Below are 7,307 nucleotides of genomic sequence, written 5' to 3'. Positions count from 1 at the left end.
TATCTCATGGGAAAAACCACTGACCTGGAAAATAGATCCAGGAGAGATAATTTAAAAATTATTGGACTACCTTAAAGCCACGATCAAAGAAAGAACCTAGAAATCATCCTCCAGGAAGTTCTCAAAGAAAACTGCCCTGATGTTTTAGAACCAGAGGGCAAAATAGCAGTTGAAAGAATCTACTGATCAACTCCTGAAAAAGATCCCAAAAGAAAACTCCTAGGAATATTATAGCCAGATTACGGAATTTCCAGATTAAGGAGAGAATATTACAAGCAGCCAGGAAGAAACAATTTGAATATTGTGGAAACACAATCAGGATAACCCAGGATCTGGCAGCTTCTACACTGAGGGGTCGAAGGGCTTGGAATATCATATTCTGGAGGTCAAAGGAGCTGGTATTAAAACCAAGAGTCACCTACCCAGCAAAACTGAGTATCATGGTTCAGGAGAAAATATGGTCATTCAGTGGAATAGAGGACTTTCCAGCATTATTTTTTTTAAAACAATTGTGTTTCAGTAACTTGCTCAAGGTTACATGGCCAGTTATTTCTGGGTGTGGTGCTAAGTAACTGAGCCCAGATTTGATCCCTGGTCATCCCAACACTGGGACCGGTGCTCTTACTTGCTGAGTCACCTGGCTGCCCCTAAACAATTGGGGTTAAGTAACTTGCTCAAGGTTACATGGTCAGGTTTTTCTGGGTGGGTGCTAAGTGTCTGAGCCCGAATTTCATCCCAGGTCATCCCAACACTGGGGCCAGTGCTCTTACTCGCTGTGCTACCTGGCCACCCCATTTTCAAGCATTCTTGATGAAAAAACCAGAGTTCAATAGAAAATTTGACATTCAGATACAAGAAGCAAGAGAAGCATGAGAAGGGATATTATTTTTCCCCCGAGGAATGGCTTACTGACATCCCAGAAGTTTGGGTATATTGTTACATCATCATCATCATCATCATTTTCTTTTCTTCCTTGACCCATTCCTTATTTAGGGTGTCATTGTTAAGTAAGTTGCAATTTGGGTCCATATCTTTTCATTGAAGTCCCTAAAACAATGAAAAAAATATAATTGGAAAAATGGGGGAAACAATTCACTGAAGAAAATAATTCCTTAAAAATTAAAATTTGTCACTTTCCATGTTTCCGTCGCTGTGAGGATACTGGCTTCAGGAGATCATATGTACTACAAGTTCAGCGGCTTCATCCAGAAGCTGGCTGGGTCCTGGGCCTCGACTGCTTACAGCCCGCAGGATTTAAAGCCTGTGGCATTTTCAGAATCACCACCTATTATATTTGCCACACCAATGAAATTTGCCTCAGAACCAGCTCCATATGATTATGCTGGGAAAAACAAAGTTCCTGAGCTGAAGAAATTTTTTTCAGAAATCTACTGCCTGATAGCTCTCTACATTGCTTCACAAACCAGAAATAAATAGGACGGGGTTCATAAGACTAATTGATTCATTAACAAGAGTTTTGGCATAAAACCCTTTGAGTTGTCTATTTTCCAAATTTCCAGTGAATTTTCTGATCTTTGCAAGTTTATGTTTTTCAGATAGAATTAGAAGACTTATTAATAAGGAATAGTTCTGGTTGTTTTGTTTCTGAAAATAGATTATCAAAACACATTGAAGAGTTAGTTATTATTTAAGCAAAGGTGATGATGCCCTTCTCATTTGGGCTCCCTTATTTCTCCAGAGGTTGGCAGGATGGCTCATCACTGTGATGAGGCCACCAGAGATTTCTGGGTTGGCCTGTCAGAGGCCGAGAGAGAGAGAGAGAGAGAGGAGGGAGAGAGAGAGACAGAGAGAGACAGAGAGACACTCAAGGTGGGGGAAGCCTTTCTGTATCCAGATGTGTTGGCTAAAGGAGGATTCGTTGAAGCTGCACCAGTGACAGAAAGTCCTTGAACTCCTGGTGCCAAAAATCTTTTCTTTTTGACACCATAAATTTCACTGGGAATTAATTAGCTGTTGATTGGGATTTTTTTCCATCTTGCAGCATGGTGTTAATAGAAATTATTTTCTATTAACTATCCATATACCCATAACTTTGTCTTGTAGTTTCAAAAGGGTTTTATGCCTGATCTCTGACCCCTTTAAATATTCCAGAGATGAAGATTCAATATTTATTGCACCATGGGAACAGAACAACTCTTAATAAAAGTTTTGAGTTTTGTAGTGGACTGTTGTACAGTACATCCCTGCTGGTGCTTCTTCTTTACTCTTGTTAAATGCTTTAGCCTTAAGGTATAACTTATTTTTGCTTGTGGAATAAATATGAGAATGAGAAAAAAAAAGTAAAATTTGTCAAGTGGGAAAGAAGGCACCAAATACAACTGGAGAAAATAACTCCTTAAAAGTAAAATCTGAACAAATGGAAAAGGAGATTAAAAAACTAAACAAAGAAAACAATTCACTAAAAATTAGAATAAGGCAAATTGAAGCTAATGACTCTATGAGGCATCAAGTATCAGTCAAACAGAATGAAAAAAAATATAAGAAAATGTAAAATATCTCACCGGAAAAACAACTGACCCGGAAAACAGACCCAGGAGAGATAATCTAAGAATTACTGATCTCCCAGAAAACAATGACGAAAAAAGAGCCTGGACAAAATCTTCCAACAAATCATCAAGGAAAACTGCCCTGAGGTCTTAGGACCAGAGGGTAAAATAGTTATTGAAAGAATCCACTGAACACCTACTGAAAGAGTTCTGAAATTGAAAACTCCAAGAAATATTATAACAAAATTCCAGAATTATCCATTAAAGGAGAAAATAGTGCAAGCATCCAGAAAGAATTCAAATATCGCAGAACTACAGTCAGAATCACACAGGACCTAGCAGCTTCTACATTAAAAGATTGGAAGGATTGGAATATATGATACTTCATAAAGCAAAAGAGCTTGAACTACAGCCAAGAATCAACTACCCAGTAAGATTGAGCAAAATCTTTCAGACAAGGAGATGGTCATTCAATGAAATAAGGGACTTCCAAAACTTCTGATGAAAAGGAATTAGCTTAATGGAAAATTTGAACATAAAAAAGTAAAGAGGGAAAACACACACTCACAACTTATTATTCATTAAGAACAAATTGTTTACATCCCTATATGGAAAGCTGATACCTGTAAATATTGAGAATTATATAATTGTCATGATATTTAAGAAGGAGAGAGAGAGAGAATATGGGTATAAATTAACTAATGTGATGAATAAGTAATGAATAGGTAAAAAAAAACATTATAGTAGAGGGAAAGAAGGGAGAGAGATGAACATTGTAAGAGCTTTACTCTTACTCTTTTTGATTCAAAGAGGGAATAACATACTCAGTTAAGTATAGAAATCGAGTGTGAAAAGATACATAAACTTATTGTGGGAGAGGGAAAGAAGCAAGGGAGAGGAGCATTGTTTGAGATTTACTCTCATCAGGTTTGGTTCAAGGAAGGAATAACATATTTTGTTAAGTATAAAAATCTAATGTCCCCTGCAGGCAGTAGGAGGGGAAAGGTGAGAGAAAATGGGGATGGTTAAAGGGAGGTGTCAAGTAGTAAGGGGAAAGTGTAGGAAAAAAATAGGGGACCTGATAGCTCCTGAATGTTATAACTTATACTACTCTTTCATACCAATGTATAAAAAGGGAGCGGGCACCATTTACAAATCCACCAGCCTAAGATAAATTTATTCTAGGCTAATTTAATTCATCATTCATAAGTAAGTTAAATAAATATGTAGGAAGCAGTTAATAAAAAAAAATTCCTTTGGTGTTTCATGACCATGTCTAGTCACTCTAAAGTATCTGTCTATATATTCACCATCCTCTCCCTGTAGGGAAAGGACCTTTGCTCTGATTAAGTCACCCAACTTCTCATTTCAAAGGGGAAGTGTCACCATTGTTTGCCAATATTCCATAGGTCATACCTCAAAACCCCTCCAAAACTTCACCCTCTTTTATTCCTGACTTTGAAGAAAAGATAGTCCAAATCCTTGCCAAAGTGAAACCTTCTACCTGTTCCCCATGTCTCAGGTTCTCTTCTTTCCTCTACGAGTCGGCACCATTGATGATTCCTTCTCTGTCAGACTTTCACTATTCCCTTTTTTTCTTCTCTCTTTCCCCACCACCTACAATATGCTTGTCTACAACATTCAGTTTGAGGTGAGATTTGGAATTCCAGTGTAGAGTAAAAAGAATATAAAAATGCGAGACAGCAGCAGCAGACAAAAAAGCAAAAGGAAACAGCTTTATTAAGAAGAAATATTCACAATGTTAAGCATCAGTCAAGGAAGGTGATTTCCAAATTGCTATATCCAGTTTTAATCTATCTCCTGGATTCCAGTCATACATCATTAACTGTCTCCTAGCTACTATATTTCTTCCTGTAGGTCCTATGAGCATTTCAAACCCAACAAGTCCAAAACAAAACTCGTTATCTCATAACAAAATTCTACCCTTCCTCAAGTCTTCTGTATTACTGTTCTGTATTCTGTATGTACTTATGAGGACAATACTTCCTACCCCACCATCAGCTCCCCAGGTACCAAGGTTATAACCTCAGAGTTAACCTGAAATTTCCCCTCTTTTCATCACCCATATCCAGGAAGATGTTAATTTTATTTATTCTGTTTTCATAATTTGCTACATGATATAGCTCTAGGATCTATCCCCTCCTGTCCACTCACACAGTCATGACTTGATAGGTCAAACCCTAATTACCTTTTGACTCTACTATTAGACTATACTACACTATAATATTTCTATATAATTGGGCTATTAGAACCTTCTAATTCATCTCCCTGCTTCCAACTTTTCCCCTCTCTAACTTGTCTTCCATACAGCTGCTTAACTGTTTATGTGAACTATCTTGCTCAGAATCCTACCTTAATTCCCTATTGCCCTATGGGATAAAATACATAGCTTGTCATTTAAAACTCAACCCATGGTCTTCTATCTTTATTTCCAGCTTTATTTCATTTTAATACCTTCCATAAATTTTATATTCTGCACAATTGACCATTCTATGAGTTCATTATTCCATTTCCTACCTCCAGGCAGTCACCCAAGTCAATCTCCAACACATTTACTCTGTCCTTATCTCCATCTCAGAAACTTTTTCATCCTTCAAGTCTTACTCAGGCACCAGATCTTTTGTAAAGGCCTTTCTGATTTGCTAAAGTTATAGTGTTCTCTCCCAAATAAATTTTCCTTTTGCTCCATTTGTTTGTATTTGCATTGCTCTAGCAGAATGTAAGCTCCTTAAGGACAAGGGACTGGCACATGTTTACATCATCAGAAGAAATATATTTATATAATAAATGGCCACTTAATAACTGTTTGTTAACACTGAATTGAATTATTTTACTTGTAACCTTTACCTTATCCTTTGTTCTCCTTTTGTGGCAATCATCCTCCAAAATGGAGAATAGAGTAATCTTCACCACCGACACTCCTGCCACTATCTATCTCTGTCTCTCTGTCTCTGTAGCACCAATGCAATATTTACAGCACTGATGGCAACTATGAATATGCTGCCATAGTTCTCAAAGGCAAAACATAACAAACTCTCTGTATAGAAGACAGAAGCAAAACATTTATTCAGACACCAGAATACCAAATCCCAATACAAAAAGTCAAATCTATCATAGTAACAAAGAAGTTAATATACCATAGTACAGCAGGGTCTCATACCATCCTTCAGACTTACCACAAACAAACATTCCCAAGCCTAGCTGTCTCCTTGGCTAAGTCATCTCCTCCCTCCAGGTCTAACTGCTTTGAATGACTCCCAGCTTCCTGTGAGATATACTCCACCCTTCGGCAAACTCCTCCCACCAATATGATTATATTCAACCTATTAGGGCACAGGGAAAATCTTCAAATTACCATTACCATTATATCTCCCTGTCTCTGTCTCTGTCTGTCTCTCTGTCTCATGTTTCTTCAAAGCCCCTTCTTATCTGTTTTAAAACATTTTAACATCTCCTAAACATGCACTGAAAAATCTTTCCATGTCCCTTCTAATCCATACATCTATAATTTCACTCCCCTGCCCTTCACCACTTTTTTAGTAATTCAAAAATGTTATTGATTTATGTTGTTTTTATAGAAGTCTAATTCTTTTTTTTTAAGCAATCGGGATTAAGTAACTTGCTCAAGGTTACACGGCCAGTTATTATTATTTCTGGGTGTGGTGCTGAGTGTCTGAGCCCGGGATTCGAGCTCCAGGTCATCCCAACACTGGAGCCGATGCTCTTACTCGCTGAGCCACCTGGCCGCCCCTAGAAGTCTAATTCTTTAATATTACTCTCCTCTCCAATTTAGTAAATAATTGGCTATAACAAAGGAGGAAAAAAAAAGAAAAAAATCAGTTCAATAAAACTAACCAACATTATCAACAGAATCTTACAGTATTCACTATATTCCATACCCACTTATTAACCTCTTCAAAGAAAGGATGGAAGCATGACCAAATTTCTAGAAAAAAAAAGAATTCTATCCCCACCAGATTTCTCTTCAATAACTTGTCATCTGGCTTCCTTCTATTTCACATGACTGAAATATCTCCATATTCATCGATACTTACCCTTATAACTAAAGCCATTATACTTTTCTTAGTCTTCATCTTTTTTTTTACTTTTCTGCAACATTTGACGATGACTCTATTCCTCCTTCTTTCTGTATTTTCTTCTCTGTCTTGCCTCTCAAAAAACCATACTTTCTTACTTCTCTTAACTGTTTCTTTTTCAACCCACTCCTCTTACCAGTATTTTAATATTGATGTTTCCCAAAAACTTATCCTTAATCTTCTTCTCTCCATCTATTTCTTCTTCAAAACCATGGTCTTGTTACTTTATTACCGAGTTCTCCCTAATCTACGTTTATAGTGTGGACCTCTCTCTTGAACTCCAGAGTCAAATTTTCAACTGTCTGTCATCACTGTATTAGCACAGTGCCTGGCATGTAGGAAGTGCTTAAAGAAGGGTTTTTCATCCATCCATCCATCCATCCATCCATCCATCTATCCAACCATCCATTCATTCATGTTCACCTGCATGTCAAGAATCTCAAACTTACCAAGTACCAAAGTTTATCTTTCCCCCAAAATTTAGCCTCAGTTGTCTCAGACAATAATTTTTCCACATTCTAGACTCTAAACACTGCCTTCTGCCTCTAAAAAACAGCAGAATTTTAGAAGAATCATGGAATACCGTGAACATAGAAGGATAAACAGGGAAGATAAACCCAAAGCAATGGAGAGATGGAAATTGGGTGTGAGTGAGCTATGCCTTATGATCAATAATGATTTG

The 7,307-nt window shown here is 37.3% G+C and overlaps 1 pseudogene; it reads left to right on the top strand.

Moving 5' to 3' along the window:
• Positions 1 to 1,179: 1,179 nt before the first annotated feature.
• LOC138159060 (cytochrome c oxidase subunit 7A-related protein, mitochondrial pseudogene) lies at positions 1,180 to 1,504 on the top strand (annotated as a pseudogene).
• The last annotated feature ends 5,803 nt before the right edge of the window (positions 1,505 to 7,307 follow it).

This window comes from Petaurus breviceps, unplaced genomic scaffold (assembly GCF_028583685.1).
Source record: "Petaurus breviceps papuanus isolate PSGF00001 unplaced genomic scaffold, PetGlider_PUasm1.0 175, whole genome shotgun sequence".
Lineage (NCBI taxonomy): Eukaryota > Metazoa > Chordata > Mammalia > Diprotodontia > Petauridae > Petaurus > Petaurus breviceps.
The sequence above is the reverse complement of the archived record's forward strand: the minus strand, read 5'-3'. Positions and strand labels throughout refer to the sequence as shown.